General features: G+C 39.3%; 1 protein-coding gene and 1 long non-coding RNA gene across 9 annotated transcripts in view; one reads left to right on the top strand and one right to left on the bottom strand.

Moving 5' to 3' along the window:
* shank2b (SH3 and multiple ankyrin repeat domains 2b) overlaps nucleotides 1-23,133 on the bottom strand; it is a 306,872-nt gene extending 283,739 nt beyond the window's left edge. For all 6 annotated transcript variants that reach the window (XM_026194603.1, XM_026193999.1, XM_026194263.1 and 3 more), the window contains exon 1: nucleotides 22,647-23,133. The gene's annotated coding sequence lies outside the window, so the exon portion shown is untranslated. The remainder of the gene's footprint in view (nucleotides 1-22,646) is intronic.
* On the top strand, nucleotides 10,667-14,901 carry LOC113037569 (uncharacterized). Of its 3 annotated transcripts, none has more exons than XR_003274640.1 (4): nucleotides 10,667-11,742; nucleotides 12,093-12,248; nucleotides 12,701-12,793; nucleotides 14,196-14,901. It is a non-coding gene; the product is annotated as an uncharacterized LOC113037569 (long non-coding RNA). The 3 variants fall into 3 exon arrangements; XR_003274642.1 differs by having other exon boundaries at nucleotides 10,667-10,976; nucleotides 11,677-11,742; nucleotides 12,093-12,793; XR_003274637.1 differs by having other exon boundaries at nucleotides 12,093-12,793.
* Nucleotides 23,134-24,796: the final 1,663 nt, after the last annotated feature.

The following is a 24,796-nucleotide window of genomic DNA, read 5'->3' on the forward strand; positions in this document are numbered from 1 at the left end:
AAATCATCCTGGACTTTGATTAGTGCAAAAAACTAAGGGTATAAAATTTCATTTTCAGTTTTTTTGAAAATCAATCTTTTCATTTTAATTGTAGAGAGATTTGTCCAGTTTCTGCAGACAAGTCAGTCATTGTATTTGTCATAGCAAGTAACAGTTAAGTAGACTAGCAACTGCTAATTTCATACAATGTGCAACAAGTTATTTCAGAATACTTGCCCCCATTTTATGTAAAAATGTCATGAAAATACAACAAAAACCAACTGAATGATCTGTAAGCAACAAAACAGCATAAAAGAACAAAGGCCTCGATTCTATGCAGCTGATACCTCTTTTAAGTGAATGTGGAAGCCATCCTTCTCATGGATCTTTCCTGTGAATATTTCCAACCACTGTACTACATACAGACATACATAGATACAGTGGGGACATATAGGAAATGAATTATTTATATGTCCTGTAAAGGCTAAAAGTGGGTCAGTGTACTGAGAGGTACAGAACGAACAATCTTGACTATAACCCCCCCACCAACAAAAAAAAATATCAGTAAAATTTAGTTTCATTTTAATAATCTCTAAATTAAAAACTGCCTTAACTCAAAATGGCTAAACCCCCCATAAAATGAGAGGTAGCAAAAATTAGTTAAAGGTAACATCTCTGGTTGCTCATGCTAAAGCACATAGTTAGGGCTGGATCAGGTGACCCTGAATCCTCCCTTAGGTATGATGCAGTAGGTGTAGGCTGCTGGGGGATTCGCATGATGCATTGAGTTTTTCCTTTCCAGTCACCTTCATCACTCACTATGTGATCATACATCTCTCTGCATTGAATCATTACTAATACTGATAATAATGTGTAAGTGTATGCCAACCAAAGCCCAACAGCCTGAGCCAAACCTTCAACAGGTAACAAAAAGAGGGATAAGCAGTCAGTCTTACAGCCTTAATTTCAACATATTTATGTTTGTAAAGACGAATCAACGTTTCTTTGAAGTCTCTTTGGACTGAATTTCAATATTGTTTTGCGTTTGTATTCATACAAAAAACAGTAAAAGAAAGATTGTGCGTGTGTGGGATTTGTGTTAATCTGTGGAACTGTAGCCTCAAGTTTATATTGTTAACTGGTAACTATGTGACACTGAGTTTTAGGTCATTTTACAGAGTAACAATGTAAAGTAACGAGCAGTGTAACAAATCGCTTTCTCCTGTCAGTTATGAATTAACATATATACATAATGTATGATATATGACTTTTTTCATTAGCTCCCCCAACGCTCTTTAAAGGTCAGCAGTTTAGAGAGTCCCTATATGATCATCTACTTCTAATATTGTTGGTTTCCAAGTGCTGGAATTATACACCACAGTTAGCATAACCTGTAGGAACAAACGCAGTGATACCGGCCCAAGCAGAGATTGAAACTCAAAGCTCCATCTTCTAGCACATTTTCAGGGCTTTATTGAGTGTTGACTTTCTCTTGAGAAGGTTACCACCTTCACGGGTCAAGGTTATCCTCTTTGAGTTCTGCCACTTTTCATTTCTGCCATCTAATCAGAAGCAGCATCTACTGCAATGTGAAAGGCAGCAGGTCAGAGGACTGTGATTTCGAAGCAGGACCTTCCGTTTCTCTCTGTATGTCTCTTTGATTTAGTGTCTGCTCTGCCTGAATTTGTGCCCTGATTCTCAGTTTTCTTTGCCAAATTTGTTCACTTGGCTGGTAATTTGTTTGCTCACTCAAAAACTTGGAACCCCACCTCCCACACACAAGCACGCAAACGCACAAACACATACACACACACACACACGCACTCACTCAGACATTTTTATTTTTCAGTGTCCCACTTTTTATCTCAAAGCACTCATATTGTCATCTGCCTAACAGACTGTATATGCTCATCTCCTTTGTATTAGTAGCCATCTGGGTCCACACTTAAATGAGTCCAATTTAAAAAGAAAAGCAACTCATCGCGGTCACAATGAAACTTCTATACTGGGAAAACGCTCTTATCGAGCATCCCATGTCAATGTTTGTTGAAATAACAGCAAAAAAGCATAAGGTTAAAAAAATGTCGAGGAAAATGGAGGCTGAAATCAGCAGCAGCTCAGAGAAAAGTGAGTAAAAAGTGTCCAATCAGTCACAGGCAGGGAGATGGGGATGGGGGGTTGGGGGCAATCAATGAAACTGCGTGAGATAAATGACACAGATTTAAAGGCTGTGAGATGAACAGAGAGAATAAGCACCATCCTGCATAAACACAATTGCAAGGTTAGTGAGTGGTTGGATAATGAGATATAATGACCATGAAAACATTGCACTGAAACCAACTGAATTCTCATTTATATTATTATTTAAGGTGCTAGAATGAAAGACGTCAGAGGTTTCAACAGGAAATTAAATCACTGGAGTATTCTATACACGTCTATGGTTAAATATTATCAGCTTTAAATATTCACATTTACAAAAAACCTCATATCATATTTCATATGGGGTCTATGTATTCTGCAAACTTTCACATGTCGTACAGTGAATATCGTTTGTCTCATGGGTTGTCGTCTTTAAGACTTCTACACTGAGTGATACGAATTGCTTGTTACATGCAAGCGTCAGCATTAATCACATCAACTCATCCACCTACAACAGTTTTCCTCCCCACTAGTGTCCCTGAAGTGAAAAAAGAGTGGGTGGGGGAGGGGTAGTCCTTTGTGAAATTTGTTTCCTGCTTGTTGTTTATTTTATGTTCCGTGTGCATCTCTGTGCTGCACTAGGAAATTTACAATGTCATAAAATATTACTAATTCTGCCTCTACCACTTCATTCTTGAGGATGTCATTCAAATGACAAATGCAAGATTTGATTGGTTGAATAATGCAGAGTCTGTTTTAAAGTTGCAGAAAAGGCCCATTTATAAACAAAATTATACGACACAATAACCTGAAACACAGTTACTTCCAATATCTCCTGTAAGGTTTGGACCTAGAATTAGAGGCTGTAAATAATTTATTATATTCTTGTAGAGTAAATGCATTTAGCAGTTATTGTATATTTCAGTAGAATACGATTACACAGTAAAGTTGCTGTTGATGCAACTGCCTTTGCACACAGTCAAATCTCTAAGGAAGGGTGGGGAGGAGAAACGGGGCAAAACAAACAAGTAAGCAGCTGAGGATCAAAGATGATGTGATGTGATGAGTCACTACAACAGTTAAACATGATCCCGGTTTGTACTTGTTATTGGTTGATCAGCTGGTTCTGCTATATAATCAAACTTCCTATCAAGGTTTAGTTTTTGCACAACACATGCTCTGTATTTATTACCAAATGGATTAAAAAAAAAGACATTCAAGCTCTGTCATGTAGCACGGGGAGCATCTGCACATCCATCACACAGATGTTCTATGAAAGTACAGGAAGAGTCTTAAAGCCACTCCAGGATTGTCTTGGTGAAGAACGAGGAAGCACTGTTTCAATGCTGTACTCTGTAAACTCTCTGAACTCTTTCATTCCTTTTTTCTAACTAGTCTGTATAATTCCTGGGACTCCTCCTGTTTTTCAACTCGGTCCATCACAAACCCACAACATAATGCAGTGGCAAACATCAGTGATGGTTATATTTGCAGCAGAAAGAAAAGGTTAGCAAATGACGACTGGTAAAAATACAAACATCACAGTGTGTTTACATCTCTACTGGTCCTACTTGCAACGTGTATGCTGCAAACCCGTTTTCATTTTGGTGGCACATCGTTTTTAAGCTTTTTAAAGAAGATGGAAGAGTATTAAAGTAATCAAAGTAATCCATTCCTTCTGCATACTGACATGCCTGTTTCTCCATGTAGGTCGTGTGTTTATGCTGAGGTGGATCACTGAGAAATGAGTGATAATGTCCTAAGAGAGCAGCCTGACAGCTAAAGAAAAAAAAGAATTTCACTAAAGAAACTGTGGTTCACCTTACAAGAAAGAAAAAGGCTGACATCGGAGTTAATACCAAAGAAGAAGAAAGCAGATGGAGAACAAAGGAGCACCTGATCACTAAGTCCATGATGAGAAACACACAGCAGTTACTCAGTAAAGCAAAAAACATCCTTAAGTGGGCCAAGTAATGTGAGTAAGAATAGGATAGGATTTATTATTTCTATTTAATTCTGAAATTGCAATGAAACTGGAGGTTTCAATCTCAGTAACCACTCAACAACATCACCGAGCACTCGGGGAATGATCAATTTTCCCTTATTAGCAACTGACTTCACAACGACTGCCTGCACCCACAACTGGTCAGGGAATACACATTTTATCCTAGTGACTGGTGGTTACCAGGAGGTCACTAACTGGTCACCTGTGTGACTGGGGCCTCAAGCCCAAACATTCCCACGTTACCAAAATAACTATAAGTGTTTGTACAACGGGAAATTATGAAAGGATCTAAAAGTGGGCACTGTAGTCAAAGTTTTTTGGGATAATGTATGCAGGTAAGAAGCATGAAATATAGACCCAATATCAATCCTCCAGTGCAATCCGCTGCGTCACAAGTACCAGTCTGAAGCGGCAGTGGGCATGCTGGTGATTCCCTGCCAAGACTAAAGATCAGCCTTTTCCCCAACAGATGCGAGTCACAGCAGGAGAGGGCAACAAGCACGCCGGGTGGGCGAAGAGATAGAGAGAGAGAGAGAAGTAAAATAAAAACTGGGGGGAGTGAGGGGACAGGAAGGGAATGAGAAAGTTTTGAAGCACGACAGATTGTCAACCACCTCCTCCCTCCCATCTTCTCCATATCTATACAATCTCTCACTTTCATAGTTATCCTCATTTGCTGTATGCCTCTCTTAAACTGCTTTTATACATGGACATCAGTTCAGTTCAATGCATTTACTTATTTACTGTTACGACCCGGCTCAAGAGTTGCAACACAAATATGGAGACTAATACCAGAATTTCACAGAGATGTTTTATTTTAAATTATATAGGGGGTTAGCTAAAATAGCTGGTGTGCTTCCCCGAAAGCCTGCCTCAGGTACGCCTTTATCCACACCTCACCAGGTGTGATCAATTAGCAACAGCTGAATACTCTTGCACTGCCGCTGCAAAGAGATTAGGGGCTGCAGAGGGGCGTAACATTATTTGTATGCTACCGAATCACAAGGACAATCAACTCAAAGCACTTTATATCACAAGCTAAAAACTCTGCAACAGCACACGTCTCACAGCGTCAGGAGAATCCCATCCTGTTTCTGTCCAGAGTTGCCCTTTCACACATGTAGCCATGCAACAGGAGATGGTTTGTGTCAGACACATTCTCACTACCTCAGATTGGTTTGGGGCAAGGATGCTGCCTAGACAGAGCGTGCATGAAGAAGGACAGAGAGTAGCCTGCTCTATTCACTCAAGCAGTCAATCAGACATTACAAAGACTTTTGGCTAGCGACCCTACGGCGTACATTTCTAATAAGAGTGATGAGCGACTCCTTCAGGGCTGATAGAGGGTTTGGACCCTGACATCAAAGTTTAACTTTGATCACGTCTGAAGACAAGTTCAAAGTTTGCTCTCTCTCGTTCTCTCTCACACACAAACATTTCCTGTTGTCCCCTCCCCTCCCTCGGCTCTGTGTCAGAGAAGAGCTAAATGAGGAGCAGGAAAGGGCAGCACTCTCCAGAGACATGAGGGCGACTTCTTACTGGCAGCTCAGGTTTTCCATTTAGTTTCTGTCTAATAGTCTTATATTTATCTTTATTATGGTAAGGCAGATGTGGATTTCTCTTCTGGCTTCACATTTCCCAGAATGACTCAAGAACCCTTAAAGTGAGGAAGAAAAAAATCTCTTTTATTTCAGTCAAGCTACAGAGCTCATAAATCTGGCTTGTAAACTCCTTCAGAATGGCAGCATCTCCTGTGGCTGCATTAAACCTTGGTTTACTGAGGCAATTGTAAGTGCAGATAATAGTGTCTTTTTTTCTACAGCAGATCTGTCCATTCAAAAGATGCATCATACAAAACACATCTAATACTAGTGTGCTTTTCCAAATGCTGCAGGTTTCACACTTTAGATGCACAGGCTTAAAGCACATATGCACTTCTCTGCTTTAATTATTAAGTATTATTCACCTCTGGCTCTCTTCCACAGCACGTCTTTGTCCTGTCTTCTTTCTAAAAGGGAGTTTTTCCTTCCCACTGTTGCCAAAGTACTTACTCATAGGGTGTCATATGAGGGTTGGTGTTTTTCTTTGTTGTCTTTGTATCGCTGTGTGTTCTTTACGTTACAATATGAAGCACCTTGAGGCAACTAAATTTAATTGAAGGTTCCTCAGTCTTTTGTCTTAGGAAAAGACTTTAGGGTTTGTTAAATTTTGAATTAGTCAGCTGATTATTAACACTATCTTAAAAAAAACACACACACTAAAACCCCAATATTCAAATTCCCAGTGTCTCCAAAACATGGCTCAATGTGCCTGGAAAGAATCCAAGAAACATAACAGCTAATGGGAGGAGGAGGAGGAGGAGTACTTGTTGAGCAGCCATTTCCAAAGTCAGGAGTCATAAAAACCCAATCTCAGATCTTTATTTTAATTGAAATACAAGAGACAGTGATGTATTTCTTTTAAATATTTAAACAAAACATAAACAACACAGGATGTTGACTATAAATGTTAAGGCATAAACAATGTGTAAGGCCAGTGTTTGACCCACCTGCCACTGGAACACTCGGTTAGTGTCACCTGTTACCTTAGCACTCAATGCTCTCGTCTAGATATTGAACATATTTGGTCAATATTTGATCATCTTTAACCTGTATATTTTAGTTTATTAATTTTTTTTTTATCAAAATAAAGCTGGTTACAGTAATACAAATATAACATTCACATTTTTAAAATGTTAGAGGGTCTATTTCCTTATTTTTTCACCTGAAGTAGATGTATAACTCTGCAGTAAAGTCACAGTTAACCACCCAGCCCCAGTATTTCCCAGCCAGGTGTCTGTTTGTGGTCCTTGAGATCTGGACTTCAACTGGCAATGTCTGTACTTGTTTAGTTCAGGAGATATGAGGTGAACCTTCATGATCTGGAGGTTCACTCCAATCAGAACCTGCAACGGACCTAGAATTGCTTCATGTGCTGAGCTTACCAAGGCTGCAGGGACAACCAGCACCGTTAGAGTTCATCCACAGCAGAGCACAGAGCTGATTATCAAGTTACTGGCATACCTGGCAATTTAAATATTTGCTTAGGAACAAACCATACGCAAAATTGGTTGGCTTGCTTCCTCCATTCAAGTGCACATGTACACAAATGCACATAATATTACCTATGCTAGAGGTTAGGCTTAATGTTAAAATAAGGTTTAACCAACGTTTAAAACCAAAGCTATTAAAGTTGCGTGTAATTTCGTAGATGAATCCCAAGCTTGTTATTCTATTTATCATCCCCCTTTATTTTGTGCTTTTTCCTCTCTGTGGTCTCTCTCCGTGCATCCCTGGCCCTGCACCTAAAGGCTTCTGATCTGCAGCTTCTAGACTCACCAACCCGAGTGTTTGCACTTCTCTGTTCCGGATAAGCCAGATGGCTACCTTCCCTGACTCTAGTTCTATTTATTCTTGTTAAAATGTAGTTTTCTTCCCCGCTGTCTCAAAGTACTGCTTGAAATAAATTATAATCTTTCTCTTTGTGCTATAGTAATACAATTTGACTTTTGCAATACAGTTCGAACTATCGGATGCTGTCAGTGGTGAGTTTTCTTTTAATTTCTGATTAAATCTGATGCTCTCCTTAGCATTTATTACCCAACATTATTGCACATTTAATACCATATTTAATATATATATATATGAACTATAAACTATAAAAGAAATTTGTTGTAACAATGCTTCTTGCCAATAAAGCTTTCTATTGGAAAATGTCTTTATTGCTCCTTAAATGGTGCCACATTTGTAAAGAAAATATTTTTTGGGAGTTCAGTATGTTGGTTGCACCCATGAAAAAACTACTGCAGCCTATTCTTCTATCGACTCTTGTTTTGAGCTTCTGGTACTGCGGTGCTGATAACAAGGCACCTGGTTTTCACCACCTGTGAGCATAGACCTTGCTAAAGTGGTCAATAGGTGTGTTTGACCAAGCATACCATGATTGACTGGTCTGTATTGCCATAGAGCAACTTCAGGCTGGTGTTCTGCAACTCCGGGCTGCAGCATTATTTGGAGTGAGCCATGGTACTACCTGCAAACTGAAGGCCAAGTTACATTTAAGAGGAAATGTCAGAAACAGGCCACGTCCCAGTGTACAGTATAGTACTACTGTAGGCAGTCTTCTACAGATTTTAAATCAAGGTTTGCAGGACAATATGGCCGACGGCTCTCTAACCCAGACAACCAGGAAGAGACTGCACACAGCCAATCTCCGGTATCATAGGGCTGCCAGGAGGCCTGTCATGATTATGTTTCAGTATCAGGCTGTTTGTGCTGGTGTTCACAGCATGGACATGGAACCTGAACATGTGACAAAATTCTGCAGCTTGGGTCATAACTTGCACTCCGTTAAGTGCTCATATTACCCCAGTTCTTCAGAAGCTTCACTGGTTGCCCATAGAAGCCAGGATAAATTTTAAAATCTTACTTCTTACATACAAGTGTATCCATAAATCTGCTCCTTCATATTTGTGTGACCTGCTCCATATCACCACTGTTTCCCGCCCTCTCAGATCATCATCTGCTATTCATCTTACTGTTCCATCCTCACACCTTATTACTATGGGGAACAGAGCTTTCAGTCGCTCTGCTCCTCGGCTCTGGAACTCTCTTCCTCCTGCACTAAGAAATATTGACTCCTTCTCCGTATTTAAGACACAGCTCAAAACACATCTGTTTAAACTGGCTTATTCGCTTTAATGCTGATTTTATCTGTTGCCAAGCTCTGTTTTGTAATTTTAACTTATTTTATGTATTTTATGACTACTGTTCCTTTTATTGATTTTGTTTTTTGTAAGGTGACCTTGGGTTTCTGAAAGGCGCCCTCAAATAAAATCCATTATTATTATTTATGGATTGTTATGTTCAGCGATGAGTCCAGCTGCATACGGCAGTTGGATTCCCACAAAGACTTGGAGAACACTATGATGACAGCTGCAATGATAGGGTAACAGCTTTCAGTGGAGGCATTGTGATGGTGTGGGGCAGCATCTCTCTCACTGGAGACACAAGGCTTGTAATCATTGGACACAATCTCTGTGGAGCGAGATATCAAGACGGCAACCAATGGCAATTCTAAATCTCCACCTGTCGGTAATACCGATTAATGGTATACTGAGGTCCTCAGGTCTCCTCTGCTAGCATTAGCCATGGCCCAGGTAGAGTGGTGGAGTGCAAAATAAAGAAGGGGTAGCCATCCCACAGCAGTATGTAACCAGCGTGAGGATGGGTTGCATGGTTCTTTCACATGTTACTGAGGAGCCTGGTGTCGTGATTTGATTTGTTATATGAATAAAACTGAACTGAATTGGAATACTATATGTGCACATCATAATACAATATCTGTACGACCGCTGTGAATGCATATGCAATGCACCAAAAAATTCAAGACATTTTTCATCTTTGTTGCATTGACTTCAGAGTTGGAAAATTGAATGTAGTTAATGGGAGTTGTATGCACTTACATCAAAAGACTGATACCAGATTCTGAAAGGAAGGAAATAATTACACTGTAAACAGTACTTCCTGAAAACCATAGCGAAGAAGAAGAGTTTTACAGCATATAAAGAGGCAGTAATTAGGTTTAACATTTACCATATCTTTTTACAGTAACAGTGCTTTTTGAAGCCATTGAGATACTCTGGGACGCAGAACACTCATAGACTAATAATTTGTAAGTCAGACAATAAACCAGTTTTATAATAGAGTTAGAATAGAATTCAACTTTATTGTCATTGCACATGTCACAGGTACAAGGCAACGAAATGCAGTTTGCATCCATCCAGAAGTGCTTTAGCCATGATATAGATATATTACAATATATATTAGCAATAATATAGATATGTGAGTGTATGTTATAATGTACACGGTATGAAGTATGTTATGAATATGCTATAACTATAAGTATGTACAGGCTGTAGTGAGTACAAGCTATGTACAGGCTATGAACAGGCTATAAATAAAAAAAAAAACTATACAGAAATCTGAGATATACAGTTATACAGAAATGTGAACTATGCAGGTTATAAACAGTTGTAGAATTAAAAATTATCGTATTGTACAGAATGATTATTTACACAGAGCTATACAGTAGTGCAGTTAAGATAAGTGAGATATGTGGATAATTTCTACAGAGGCTGTATAAAGTGCTAGTGGTTGTGAGTGGTGGTTCAGTCCATGTTATTATTGTGTGTTTGAGGGTACAGTTGTCCATTGTGTGTGTGTGTGTGCAGGTGGTTGTGGGTGTGTGTAAATGGTAAATGGCCTGTATTTATATAGCGCTTTACTAGTCCCTAAGGACCCCAAAGCGCTTCACATATCCAGTCATCCACCCATTCACGCACACATTCACACACTGGTGATGGCAAGCTACATTGTAGCCACAGCCACCCTGGGGCGCACTGACAGAGGCGAGGCTGCCGGACACTGGCGCCACCGGGCCCTCTGACCACCACCAGTACACTCAAAAAAATGAATGAGGTGGATCGTTCAGTGTATATTAATTATTTATTTTCATTTTACTTAAAATATATGTTTTTGTTAAGTTAACATATGTTTTTCTAATCAAGTCTACGTAATTGTGTCTATTATTCAACGTACATAATACTAATGTGTTACTTGATCGCATAACATTTAAGTTAAGTCAATTAGGATCGATATACCTTGTATATCCACAAGGTGGCAGTAATGCAAAAACAGTTGTAATGAAACCGCGCAGAACAAGAAGGTTTCACGGCTTGTGCCTGCTCATGCGCAAGACTTCAAATTTAACTGAAAAAGGCTGTTTTGGCGCCAAGCTGCTGTTTCTTTGAGAGGTAAGACCACTTTTTTCTTTGACTATGTTGTGTAGTATCTATATGTCCAGCATGGTTATATTTTGCGTTTGTCTTACAAGACATGTTATATCGTTTGCGTGCGCTTGTTTTACATTAGTTTTACTGGGTCCTGGACATGCTTATTTTGTGGACTGTGTAAGAAACATTTTTATTGTTTTTTGTTTTATTAAGGGATTAGCTACAGGGGTTCATGGGGTTATTCTTTCAAGGGGTTATTTTTCCATTTGCTTTCTTGGGATTCCTTTTCTGTAATCCGAGAGTCGGAAATATCGAATAGGATAGCAAGGATAGCATAAAGTGACATTTAAAATCCAAAAAGTCAAGGGCGAAAGCCACTGTGACACCATTGTTCTGCTCTATCAGTAATCTGTATTATGTAAAAATGGTCTGTAAATACAGCATGTTTCCTAGCGGAGTTATACATATCAATGTAGTTATAAATTACAGTTTGTGAAAGTACACACTTAATTTTTTTTAATAAAATTATTCAAGACATATGAGTGGACAGACAATGGAGGTCGACAGACCTGGTGATAATTGCTTCTATAGAAAGTTAGCACATGGCAGTGTCAATCTCTTGCTTTTCTTCTGAGTAGTATTTTATTTAGTTGTAATTCAAACAATAATTTGCTTCTTGAAATTAAGTAATGAATTTCTTGTTTTACTTTATAAATCTCAGATCCTGCCTTTACCTGCTCCCTCCTATACTGATGTGGTGTATGTGGTATTGCTGAGCTTGTATGTGGTATGTGAACTGTTATACTTTTAAAAACAAAACTGTTTTATAAGTTAAGTTTTCTTTTGTGACCCATCCCATGCCCCTGTTATTTCTTCTCCACATCTGAACCATGGTAAAGGTTGCAGTTCAAGGGCCTGAGGCATGAAATTCTTTTCAGATCAGCTGTGATCAATATTTTTTGGAACTTGATAAATAACAATAAAAGCTGTAATGGCTCCATTAGCATTTTGTGTAAATGTTTGTGTTAAAATTATAGCTTTAATGAGGTCTTACTACATTAGTTTTAGTTTGTATATGTGTACATATAGTATGTATATTTACAGTACAGTATGTTGTGTTTGTTGACATATTTTCAGGTGGAAGCAGAATATGTGAGGATTACTACTGCTGCACATGTTCCAAGGCTTTTTACACAACTTGACCAATACACTGACCAGCTCATAAAAGTCTTCAAGAAAAAAGGAGGCGTTGGAGGGAAGAAAATTAGACAAACTTTGGCCCCAGCCACACAGGTGCGTTATTCTGTTGGTAGCAAAATATTATGGCTAATAAGATCATTTTCAAATTTAAACAGCTAGTGTATGGTAGCTGCACAGTGCACTTACATTTATATTAAGCAAGACAAAGTTTGGTACTCAAAACGTTGGAAAATTTAAATTACCTAAACATATGTAAAATCTGATCCCTTGATTTAGGTTAAACCATAAGTGAATGTTTTTATGTTATGTTTTGAATGCAAAAAAGATGATGTATTAGTTTGTCTTTACCTCCATTATGGACATATATAATGTGGTGGAAACCCTGCCCAACAGGTTAACTATTCATGTCCATGTGATGATTAGTTGGTCTTGTGTACATGTCTATCTGTGCAGTGGATATGTCATTCATTTTGCGTATAATGTGAGTTTCTGTCATCCTAAAGTATATCTGTTTTCTCTTCCTGTATCTCTGCCACTCTCTACAGAAGGAAAGTATTGAAAAGGGGAGGGAGTGTATCCTCAGGGCACTACCTTTTTACCTGAATGAAGACCCAAGCATCCTCTTCAAAGAATAATTGGTTGGTAATTTTAGTTTAGTTTTTTATCTGTATTAAACCAAATTTTGAATAACTAATGTTGTTGCATGTTGTTGTTGTTGTAATTTGCATGGAACCTGTTTAAATGTTTTGGGAAATCTTCTTGTATACCCAAACTATGTATATTTTGAGTTATCTGATGATCTTGCTTTGTCTTTAAATAACTTTTGTGAATGCATGAGTGAGGTCAAGAAATGGCTGTTGGCAAATACTCTTATCCTCAATGAAAAAAAGACTGAAATTATGATTTTTGGCAGTAATGCTCTTCGCGCCAAACTTCAAGATGCCTTTGGCTTTCTTACTAGCTCTTTTTCTGATACTGTTAGGAATCTGGGTGTCATGTTTGACAGCTCCCTTAAACTTGATAAACAGGTGTCTGCTGTTGTCAGATCTAGCTTTTATCAGCTTCGCCTTATCTCCAGGGCCAGACACTATATCCCGTATAATGACTTAGAAAAGCTTATCCATGCTTTTGTAACGTCGAAATTAGATTATTGTAACTCACTTTATACTGGTCTCCATGTTACCCTTCTACATAGACTACAGATAGTTCAGAATGCTGCGGCACGTATTCTAACTAAAACCAAGAAGTTTGACCATATTACTCCTGTTCTTGCTGAACTGCATTGGTTACCTATCAAATACCGTATTCAATTTAAAATTCTGCTGTTTACTTTTAAAATTATCAATAATACAGCACCAATTTATCTTAAGGAACTTTTAACCCCCTATGCCCCTGCTAGGACTTTAAGGTCATCCTCGCAGTCATTGTTAGTTCAGTCTAGATCTCGATTGAAATCTAGAGGCGATCGATCGTTTGCTGTTGCTGCACCTGTGTTATGGAACAGCCTCCCGATTGGCATCCGGGAGTCTGATTCCATTTACTCCTTTAAAGCACGGCTTAAAACTTATCTCTTTAAACTTGCCTTCACTACTTGTTAAATGTTGACTTGTTAGCTGCGATTCATTGCATTTATTTTTATTATTTCTTTCTTTCTTGTTGTTCTCTATCATGGCGGCATAGAGTCTGTTTAACCTATGTGCTGCAGTCTATTCTATTAGTGGCTCTTATCTGTGAACATTGTCTGCTGTTCTTATTAATTTGATATTAATGCTCTTAACTGTATTATTTTATTTATTTATTTTTTTTAATTTTTTTCTTTTATGTAAAGCACTTTGGTATGCCTAGGCTTTTAATGTGCTCTATAAATAAAGGTTGTTGTTGTTGTTGTTGTATATTTATCGTTGAATCTGTAGTCTGAAATAGTGGCACACTGGGGTGCATGTTCCTAATATTGTGTTTACGTCATTAAAGGGTAGCTTTGGCCCTTTTTCTTTCTTTTTTTAAAACTGGATGCCATTTTTCTATGTTTTTGTGTCTAAGCTACAGCTGTTCAGAGGGAGCTGGAACAAATTACCCTTGCTATCTTTACCATCGAAAGAGCTGATGCCAGCACTCCTCCAGCCGATGTGGGTATAACCATCTAGTGTGTCCTGCATGACCTGGAAGACCTGGCCTCTGCATGTGCACTCTTAATGGGTGGGATATATGCACTGAATCTCAGTTAACCTCAAGACTGAAAGCTTTCTTTGAAGTACTTCAGAAGCTCTTCCTTCATCTGTATGTCAGCATACTCTTGACCAAGGTACAGTTGCTCAAGAATACACTGAATGAATAAGCCAACCTTTAATTTGGATGATGAATGTTCTGTCAGATGGACAGAAGTTTTTCGGAGGCTGAATGGGAATAAAATGGTAATTTGTAAATGACAGATAACGGGAAAATTACATTTAAGAGAAATTTAGAACATTTTGAAAAGTTTGTAAACTACTACAATTTGAGAGATTTTACTGTTGTGGGGGGCTAGTAAGAGACAATCAAAAGTATTGAGATTTAAAGGATTTAATTGAGAGATGATACTGCACCAGAAATGTTGAAGGGTGGTGTGTATATTAGCGTTCAAGGCATATTGTTATGAGGTGGAAATATGTTCATATTCAGTTTGTGTTACATTGTGTGCATTGTAAAGGTAATTGCAATACATACTAAAAATAAGGGTAAGTTAGGAGGTTGATCTGATATCCTCGTGTTGGTGTTGTTCCCAGATCATCATACTAAATGTTGTTCCAGGATCAACATTGCAAGTGACCAATCAGAATGTTGTGACGTCATACTTTTGCGACTTCGGGAAAAACCGGCGTAAAACAAAAAACTGTACTTAAGCTGCGTGAAACCGCCTCTGTCCGCCGATCAACTGACCCTAACCCTAACCCTAACCCTTTAATAAACAGTAAGCAGAATTGATATTGTCCTTGCAACATTGGAATTTCATAAATGCACGAATGGCTTGGCGCGCAAAAGAATAACGTCACAACAATGTGACAACATTTTCATGATGGTCTGGGAACAACACCAACACGAGGATATCAGATCATCCAAGTTGGGAATGCAGGATGAATGTATATTTTGTGGACTTTTAAAGACGAACAATTGTTTCCATGTTAAAATGTTTACATCTGAAGTTTTTTGCCCAAACACTAGTAAAATAAATGTTGACAGTGGCGAGTGTTAAATGGTTACTGCTGTGCTGTTGCAAAAAAACTGAACGCTGACAAGCTGTTTTATTGTTAGACCATAATGTTGGCATGTTTTGTTAAAGTTTTATTTGGGATGGTGATGTAATTTTCTTTGATTGCTAATATCAGTGGACTATTTATTATTATTATGATGATGATGATGATGATGATGATGATTGTTGTTGTTACATTTTTTTTTTTTTTTTTAAATTGTGGCTGTTGAGGTGGACACTTCACTTTGCATTGTTAAAGGAAAGCACTTCATTGGCATTGTGTTACTGGACTGACCCTAAGCAATCATTGCAAATAGCAACTTTGCTATCCATTTTAGACACTAAAAGAAAAAAACACTCACAGACCTTACTAGCATCACATGTGCATAACTCAAGTGTCATCTTATCAATGTGTTATGTGATCTTCAATGTGTTTTTTTTTCTCTCTTCTATTTCTGGTAGATACAGACATTTAATTTAAAGTCTTGATGTTGCATCTGTCTACATACTGTTAATTACTAACCCTAATGAGCTGTTGTGTTTTATTTTGGACTGGGTTTACACAAATGCTCACTGAATGTGTTGGCAATAAAAGAAATTTTAAAAAATAAGTTGGATGTACTTAATTCATTTGTGTGGAACCTGTTGACAAAATAGATTTATGTAAAACTAATAAAGCACAAGGTGGCTGAAAATATAATATTTGAATTAATCTAACTTAAATTTAACATTTTACTGCCACAAATAAGAAATGTGTTGAAGTAACTAATCTAAACTATCTAACCTGAAAATATATCATCTTTGTTCATACAACATAACTTGATTTAGTTAGTCTTAAATATGTCTTGTTAATCTTAAGTAGTTTTTTTTAAATTAGATGAACTAAAGATTTTTGCTTTAAACTAACATAATTCAATTTCGTGGAACCTGTTGACAAAATAATTTTAATTAAAGTCAACGTTTCATTTTTTTGAGTGTAGGCAACGGGTGAAGTGTCTTGCCCGAGACTGTCCAAGCCGGGGCTCGAACTGGCAACATTCCGATTACAAGGCGAACTCCCAACTCTTGAGCCACGATCAGTGTATGTCCAGTCCATGTGTTAACGTGGGTCAGATGTCAGGAGGCAGAGTTCAGGAGTCTGACAGCTGTGGGGAAGAAGCTGTTCCGGTACCTGGTGGTCCTAGTCCGGAGGCTCCTGTAGCGCCTCCCAGAGGGCAGGAGGGGGAAGAGTCCATGTGATGGGTGACTGGGGTCTTTGATGATTTTCCCAGCCCTTTTCAGACACAGCTTCCTGTAGATGTCTTTTATGGCAGGAAGTGGTGCTCCGGCGATGCGCTGGGCAGTTTTCACGACCCTCTGCAACGCCTTCCGGTCCGAGGCAGAGCAGTTCCCGTACCAGACTGTTATACAGTTGGTCAGGATGCTCTCGATGGTGCAGCGATAGAAGTTCACCAGGATGTCTGAGGACAGGTGGTTCTTCCTCAGAGTCCTCAACAAGAAGAGCCTTCTTGACCAGCTTGGAGCAGTTGGTCGTCCAGGTGAGATCCTCTGAGATGTGGACTCCCAGGAACTTGAAGCTGCTCACACGCTCCACAGCCGTCCCCTTAATGTAGATGGGTGGATGTGGGTCAGCATTGCTCCTGTAGTCCACGATGAGCTCCTTGGTCTTCTCAGTGTTAAGCAGCAGGTTGTTTGTGTCGCACCACTCAGCCAGACGATCGACCTCCTCCCTGTAGGCGGCCTCATCGTTGTCACTGATGAGGCCAATCACCGTGGTGACATCTGCAAACTTAATGATGGTGTTGGAACCATCAGCAGGTCTGCAGTCGTGGGTGAAGAGGGAGTAGAGGAAAGGGCTCATCACACAGCCTTGTGGTACACCGGTGTTCATCGTGATTGTAGATGAGCAGCGGTTATCCAGCCGGACATGTTGGGGGCGGTTGGTCAGGAAGTCCAGTAACCATTTGCAGATGAGGGAACTGATGCCCAGGTCTGTCAGCTTCCTGATGAGTTGTGAGGGGTGGATTGTATTGAATGCTGAACTGAAGTCTATAAACAGCATTCTGGCGTAGGTGTTGTTGTTGTCCAGGTGTGAGAGGACAGAGTGCAGTGCGATGGAGACTGCATCCTCTGTGCTCCTGTTCTGGCGGTATGCGAATTGGTGGGGGTCCAGGGTGGGGGGCAGACAGGATTTGAAGTGTGCTAGGACCAGCTGCTCTAAGCACTTTGTGATGATGGGGGTGAGTGCTACTGGGCGGTAGTCATTGAGGCTAGATGGGTTGGAGTTTTTGGGCATCAGGACGATGGAGGTGGATTTGAAGCAGGCCAGTACCACAGCGTGGGCCAAGGACAGATTGAATATGTCTGTGAGCACTCCTGCAAGCTCCCCAGAACACGCTCTGAGAACACGCCCGGGGATGCCATCAGGACCTGCAGCCTTGTGGACATTGATCCTGCTCAGCACCGCTCTTACATCGGTGGGGGAGAGAGTCAGAGGTTGGTGGTCTGGCGTCACGTCTGCTTTGGTTGTGGTTGTTGGATTCCCTCGCTCAAAACGAGCATAAAGGTTGTTGAGCTCGTTGAGGAAGGAGACATCAGAGGATGCGGGGGAGGGTTTGGTGGTCCTGTAGTCTGTAATGATCTGGAGTCATTTATGTTGGAAGTGATAGCAGAGCTGTACGTTTTTTTCAGAAATCTCTGTCAGAACATGCTATATCATGTTTAGGTGGAAGCTAGCGAGCTAACTTCCTGCTAACTTCTAACTCTGTTAAATGTAATAAATTCTGTTTTCATGGATGCCTGGATGTTAAACTTAATTGTTGCACCTGGTAAAGCAGCAACATCGATCATTTTTTTTGTTTTTAGCTCTCAGTGATGCCGCAGTGATCATTTGACTTTGGGACCTGAAGGAGATGGAGTTTTGGACCCAGATTACTCAGCAAGGCTCCTGACTACGGTAGCCGTAATGCTCTGTCAATTCATCAAGCAGTGCAGCTTCGTAGCTTACCAAAGTCGGGCTAAAACATTTTTGACAGATTTGTGAGCGCCGTGTACCACATAAAATTGGTTCGAGGTCAGTAAGCACAACCAGTGTTGCCAATTTAGCGACTTTGTCGCTATATTTAGCGGGTTTTCAGAGCCCCTTAGCGACCTTTTTTCTAAAAAGCGACTAGCGACAAATCTGGCGACTTTTTCTGGTGTTATTGGAGACTTATTTATGACGACTTTTTGACGTGAAAACGCCTATCGCTCTTACTCTCAACAAGCAGCGGTGCTGCGGTGGGCACCTCACCCGTGCCAAAGCACTCACGGGCGGAGGATAGTCCTCCCCCAGCTGCTATCAGGGCAGGAGACGTTCACCCCTATGCGTCCAAAGTGCAAATGAATGGCACATGAGCGAAGCTGCTGCTCCCGCACTGACTGTAACGCAGTCAGTTCTTCTTTTACTGTTATGCTGTTTTGTGGATCACAAGGTTTAAAACTACTTATAAACACACACACACACAAAGTAACCTCACCAGAGTGCCTATTTCGGGTCACTTTTGCCGGTCCAAGCCCAGATAAAGGAGCAGGGTTGGAATTGTGACATTAAAAAACAATAATTACTAAAAGAAATTTCTAGCGACTTTTAGGACAGCCAATAGCGATTTTCCTTACTGAGGAGTTGGCAACACTGAGCACAACCAAAATTCATACATAAGGCGCACTGACGATTTTTGAGAAAATTAAAGGATTTTAAGTGCGCCTTATAGTGCGGAAAATACAGTGTATGTAACTTTTAATATACAGTTACTCTTGAAACAGACCTTTAAATTTGTAATTTCTAATTGTATGACATAAAATAGAAGACAAGAATAGAGCTGAAGAAAGACTTTTCAGACCACTGACAACATCTAAGAGAACCAACAAGCCTTTTCAGATCAGTGATCTAAGTAGTGGATCTGAGCATGGATCGGTTTCTCTTGTGTCCAGGAAACAAAAACAGGCTGTGGGAGGAAATTGAAAGCTACAGAAATTAATATTCCTTTTCAAAAACCTGTGGCATGATGCCTGAAATACATACTGTAGCACAGAAAGAAGGCAGCAGGTGCAAGCAGTACAACCGTCACACATTAATTAAACATCTCTAGGTAAATGAGGCGGTCCACCCACCTATATGCTTACACCTGACATTTAGGTAAATTAGCCAACAGTAAATGCCAAACCTTGGTTGCTCAGATTGGAAGTCACTTATGAGAGATACAGGGGGACTTAAATGATATGGTTTCATGAAATCCTGGCACAGCTTCCTTTAACAGCACACAAGTAACGTGAATCCTTATTTCTGGAAAAAAAAATGCCTATCTGGCTGAGATTTTTTAAGAATTTTAAAAGAATGAAACTTTGAAATGTTCCCCAGTCCTTAAACTGTTTCTGCAGATATTGTGTAGTACCATTTATTGTTAAAAATTGTCAAACTAAAGCTGGATTAACTTGGAGGATGAAATTCCCACTCAGTGTGCCTAACATGCAAAGAAAAAAATCCCTGGTTTAAGAACAGGAGGGTACACAAATCCCTGGGAGAGCTGTGTCAGGATGGGCATCTGGTGTAAAAAGTCTGCCAAGTCAAACGTGCCACTCTGCACTGTGGTAACTCCTCGTGAATAAAAGAGCAGCCAAAAGCTGCTTTTTTATGGAATGCCCACCCAGAGGGAAAAAAGCTTTCTTCTGCTACCTCACAGTCAGTCGCATCAAGTTTTTTAGTAAAGAGGAAATAAATAATATGCAAAAAAAAGATAAATAATATGCAAAAATATACTTGAAAATTTGACACAGCTGCTAGCAAAGTGTAGATAATGCCACCGAATATAAGTGTATATATAAAAAGTTTTCTGGAGGAGGTTTCTAAGAACTTAAAAAAATGGATAAAAGGAATTCAAGAATGAAATAGGTGATCTCTCTGGTAACATCACTGTTTCTCCTAATGCATTTATGTCAGGACAGGAAGTCTACCCACATTCAAAGAATTGTGATTTGATACTTTTAACAGATTTTTTGGCTTTTTTGTTGCAAACAAAACCAATCACTAAACAAACGTGATTAAATCCTGGCTAATTTAAATGCATATTTAGTGCAAATTAATGACCTTTTTCCAACATATTTTCTGTAATTTCATGAGATCTGATTAAGGAAACTTTATTTTTGCAGGTTATAATTCTTAGAAAGAAAAACAATGTATTGGCAGGTCACACATGATATAAAATGGAGCAATAAGTAAATCTAGTCATAATGGAGAAAACTAAGAGTGATGCCTAAAAATCTTAAAAACTGCCCAACTATTGGACAATTTTAAACATTTTTCTAATGGATTTTTAAAGGGTTTTGTTGAAAATAAATCAATCACACAATCAATCTAACAAAAAAGTACAAATGGCACATCAGAAACCCCTTTCCATTTTAAAATGCCTCCTTCAAAAAGAAAATGAACCCAACAACATTTCAAGCTCAATTTGGCTCTTTGTCAGTTACAGGGAAATGAACACACTCAGCTGTGAGTCAAAAGACTATTTTCCACTGCAGGAACTAGTGGGCTGCTTAAGGGTTGCCCACAACTTTTTGGTTGGACTGTTTTTGAAATAAAAAGCATCAGCTCCGGATACAGCAGCAATCTAAAATGAAATCTAATGTATTTACTATCCTGTCACTAAACCGTGTCCTCATGTGTACTGGTAGCCATGGTAATGACGTACGGATAGTACGGATGTCATTATGTCGTCACCTGAAGCGTCATCAACATCTCATGGTCTCCAGGTGCTACATAACTGCTAATATAGTCACTTTAAAGGTACAATGCCTATACTAATAGAAGCTGGAGCTACTGCACATGACCTACATTCCCTTTAGTGTTGCAGCTACTTTGGCGCAGAAAGAATTTTCATGGCTGAAAAAACTATTAGACAGCCATTCTTATAAAAATTAGCACTATCACACACATGCTCCTGGGAACAAGGGAAAAACTACTATTGGAGAAACTGTCTTAGCAGTGGCACTACACAATAAGACATATTCCAGGAAATATAAACTTAGTGGTTATGAAAACATTTATCAGTGCTTTGCCCCACCCCTTACCCCCACCGCCCAAGTGGTAGGACATTTGCCTGCCCATCATGGTCAAAATTAAATAATGCCCAATATAGTTGTCTTGTTTAGTCTAAAATTATTTTTGCCTCGTTCATCATACATGTAAGGATATTCAGTTTACTATCACAAATACCTGGGACAGGAAGAAAATATCAGAATATGTGAGACGAGTGAATCAGTCCATTTTGATCTTATTGTTTCGGATTCATTGATTTTCTAATTGATAAACTAATACACATTTGCTACCTCGTTTTTTGTATTAAGACTTGTGTTTACAAATTACAAGTTGTAGCTTCTGGCTTATGACAAAGTGAAATATCTATGACCTGTGATGCTGCAGGTTTATCACAGCCATTCCCAAAGAAATTCTCCACACCCTCGTGTGAAATATTCTGCAATCCAATCACTACATTAACTGTGCAAAAAACAACAACAAACACCTGCAGCAGGTACAACACAAGTTAAATTGCACTGTAATAGTTCTCTTATTTCTCTAGCCTGCCTCTTCATTGTGACCTGTGATAGCAGGAAAAGCAAGAGGTGGTCAGAAAGGCAATTAAGATGTTCCAGCAATTACTGCAGCCTGGTGTAGCAGTTAGTGATGCTATTTGCTGTAAGTGTGTTTGACAAGTCAGAATGTCTGCTGTGAAAAACGTAGCTTCAGTTTTCATCATGTATAACATTTCATATGGGAGTTTAATAAAGAGTTACTGTTTCAGTGTAATTTTTACATTTTAATTTGTAGTATGTATATGTATGTATGTTGCTATTATTATAATAAAACAGCCAATTATCAGCTGCTGTTTTTTTTTATTCTAATAGCCAAGAGCTATTAGCTATATTATATAATAATATAACAAATGTGCCTGACCTGTTAGCCACTGATAAAGTTGTTGTTAAAGAAAGGTGGCGCTGAAACGTCTTTAAGTAGGTTAGATTAACCAACATCATGCACAGCTCTAAGTCCCGCTGACTTAACACACATAACTGTAACATTCAGCATATGAGGAGATGCTCCACAAACTCTGTTGCAAGACTTTTAAAAAAGTCCATGTGCTGTGTACAGCTCAGTCAGAAGCTACTGCAGGGTTCTGTTTACTGTAAAAAGTGATAAATAAATAAATGTTTAAAAGCCACATTTTTACCTTGGACGTCTTCGGTGGTGACTCTTCTCAATGATTTATTCCTTTCGCCTTGTTGGCCCCTTCCTCTCTTCTTTCTTCTCTTAGTGAAGCTTCATTTCTCCGACTCTCCGGGCGCACCGAGGACGGTGGAGCGGCTCTGCTCTGGGGAAACTTCCAGCCCAAGTGCGGGTCTGTGGACGGGAGGAGAGAGGGGGCAAGTAGCGATGGGAAGGAGGAGAGAGCGTCGAGAGAGAGAGGAGAGCGAGAGGCGGCGAACGATCTTTAAACCCGATCTTCTGGAGAGAAAGCCGACTGCTGTCGCGCTGAAATTCAATATGAGGCGACAGACACTCGGCGCGGCTCCGTGCGGCACGTCTCCCTGCCTGACAGGGAAACAGGGGAGTGAGAGAGGAGGTGGTGGGAAGGGCGACGGGGGGCCGTGTATTATAGGGACACCAAGAAAGTGCCTTCCTTCAAGACAAGTGGATGTGTGTCTGTGGACGGCAGTCATTTCTGCATCCAGAGCAGGAATCATCCCCACACTGCGTGTACCGTCATTTTAAAAAGGATTCAGATATTTCATTATCAGCAGAGGAGGTTACACTGAAGCCTCTCGCCGTTTAATAAAACATCTTCTTCATTAAAGCCTGGCAAAAGCTGGAGGTTTTCTATGGAGCTCATGAAAAGAAATCAGGTATTAAAGGATCTGAATTTCTTTATAAAAGATGAAGCAACCCCCCTGACACTACATATCACCAGGGTATTATTAAAATATCATACATAGCACAATGTAAGAGCCCATTGAGGAGTTTACACTCTTTTTTTCAAGCATGATAGTGGCCCAAAAGTAACCATCGTAATAGTTAGAATAGTTATAATAATAACTATTTTTTAATGTTGGATTTTGTAACGAGTTGACTGGAACCAGAAGAGGTTATAACAAAAACAAGTTTCCTGATGTCAGGGTGCATTCACACAACACGAAGTTGCTGTGTGCTTCAACAGCGTGGCTTATCATTAACAAATAAGGGTGTCCTTGTGGTAGAAAGAAGACGAAGAGATAATTCCATGGAAAACATTAGCAAATGAAAAGTCTGATAACACAGGGTCATTGCCGTGGTTGAGTTTGACTTCATTGCTTGTTAAAAGTACAAGTTAAAAGGATGTTACAGTGTCCAGCAGCAGCCCTTATACCATTAGAATATTGTGATAAAGTCATTAAAGAGAAACAGTCAGTGTTTTGTTGGGTTGTAAATTCAGTTTCACTGTAACGTTTATTAGAGATGGCACCATACCACTTTTTTATGTCCGATACCGATACCGATATCATAAATTTGGATATCTGCCGATACCGATATGAATCCGATATAGTGTTTTTTAATCAACAAAACTGTTTTTTAAATATCTTGCTGCATTTTGTATAAGTTCATACTCAAGTTTAAAACAACAACTACACTAAAGCTATTCTGTTATACCTGTATGCAAAAAAAAATATTTCATAGTTCAGCAATACTGATCAATGTAATAAACTTAGACCTACACCATCCTCCCTATTCTGGTATTTTAAAGAGTACTTGGCATAAATATTAAGCAACCTAACTAATAGGGTTCCAACTCCCAGCAACAACAAAAATAAATAAATAAAAAATAGGGAACCACCCCTCACGCTCCACCTCATGATGCTTAATCGACGTAATCAACCTTAATTTGATGCCGTGTGAAAAAAAATGCACAGAAATCAATTATTTTTCAAGAAATATTAAATAGATTCAACATCTTTCTTCAACAAAATTGCAGACTGCACAGATGGTACCTTCCCGAAGGAAAAAGTACTATAGCTTACTAGGGTATATATTAGACTTAATAGTTACTATATACAGTAATTGACTTCTATTCATTTTACATCAAATTAAAACTTTGGGTGTCAGATAATTATTTATTAAAAGCTAGACATTTTAAATGAGAATAAGAAAGAAAAGTATGTCTTTGTGCCCCCTTTTCCCTGTTAATGCCCTATCGGCCCCCCTGGCTAAACTTTGCTAGATCCGCCCCTGCACAGTTACCAGCGTCAGCTGTAGAAAAAGATCCTGGTGTAGAAAGTTATATTAAATAAATTCTAACAACAGCTGATCAAGCTTAAACGTGCTGCTGTTGTTCAGCCGCTGGTTTCC

The sequence above is a fragment of the Astatotilapia calliptera genome, chromosome 1 (genome assembly GCF_900246225.1).
Source record: "Astatotilapia calliptera chromosome 1, fAstCal1.2, whole genome shotgun sequence".
Classification (NCBI taxonomy): domain Eukaryota; kingdom Metazoa; phylum Chordata; class Actinopteri; order Cichliformes; family Cichlidae; genus Astatotilapia; species Astatotilapia calliptera.